We start from the raw sequence: 1175 nt of genomic DNA on the forward strand, positions 1-1175 counted from the left end.
TTTTTTATACTTTGAACGGAAAGAACCAATGGTTTATTTCATCACTTTGTTGAAACATGTCTGCAAATTTCTATTTGTTTTTATTGTATTAATATTTTGGAAATATTAATTTCTATTTGTCTGATATTTAACAGGAAGAAAATACAAATATACACACGCCTGCGCAATTTTTGAAAAATCATTTTCCATTAAGTATATACCTATTACTGTATAGACTCAATTGGAGACAGTAAAAACGATATTGATGAAAATGAAACAATTGAATAAAAGAAAAATATGAAAGCATATCAGGTTACATATACAAAACGGATATATAAAATAATATAAATATGTTAGTAATTGTACAAATATAAAATAGTGTAAATGTAAGTGTGTTAAATATAAAATGTAAATGTGTGTTAAATATAAAGTGTAAATGTAAATGTAAATATGTATATAGCCTAAGGTAACGTCATTGCAGGTTCCAAGCCCTGATGAGAAAGATAAGGGTTTAGGTAACATACGTAATTTTATAGGCTGTGTACATATTTACACTTACATATTTATATATTTACACTTATTTTCATTAGTACATTTATTTACATATTTATGTACATTATACAGGGTGTCCCAGAATTTTTAACACAGTGTTCGTATGCAGGTAGAACGGACTAAACTAAGTGGAAAAGTCCTGTACCATTTTGCAATTTTAGCATAGCAATAGTTTACGAGAAATTAATTATTATATATTATTTATTATTATTATTTATTATATATATTATATATTATTATTATATAAAGATTATCGAAACAGTACGTATTTGCCCCGCTTACTGACTTCGAATGGGGCTCCAGCGTCCCGCGCCGCTCGTGAAAAACCATTCCCGCTTGTAGTAAACAACTCCTCGCGCCTAGCAACGCATAAGCGCAGTCGTATCTCGCCGCGCGCTTGCATTTGGTGGTAAGCCGGGCGAATACGGGCTGATTCGACAATCTTAAATAATTAATTTCTCGTAAACTATTCCTAAAATAATATAAAACTTTTTGATTTAGTTTAATCAGCTCTACCTACATACGATTGTTGTGTTAAAATTTCTGGGACACCCTGTATAAACACGTTATACATATATATTCATTAATTTTTTCATTTTCATCAATATCGTCTTCACTGTGTATACTTAATGGAAAATGATTCC

The 1175-nt window shown here is 29.7% G+C and overlaps 1 protein-coding gene across 1 annotated transcript in view; it reads right to left on the reverse strand.

The window, feature by feature from the left end:
* The window catches only part of LOC105449965, a 13129-nt gene that overhangs the window by 8051 nt on the left and 3903 nt on the right, over positions 1 to 1175 (reverse strand). The gene's annotated exons all lie outside the window — the stretch shown is intronic.

Source organism: Wasmannia auropunctata, unplaced genomic scaffold (assembly GCF_000956235.1).
Source record: "Wasmannia auropunctata unplaced genomic scaffold, wasmannia.A_1.0 LD336071.1, whole genome shotgun sequence".
Classification (NCBI taxonomy): Eukaryota; Metazoa; Arthropoda; class Insecta; order Hymenoptera; family Formicidae; genus Wasmannia; species Wasmannia auropunctata.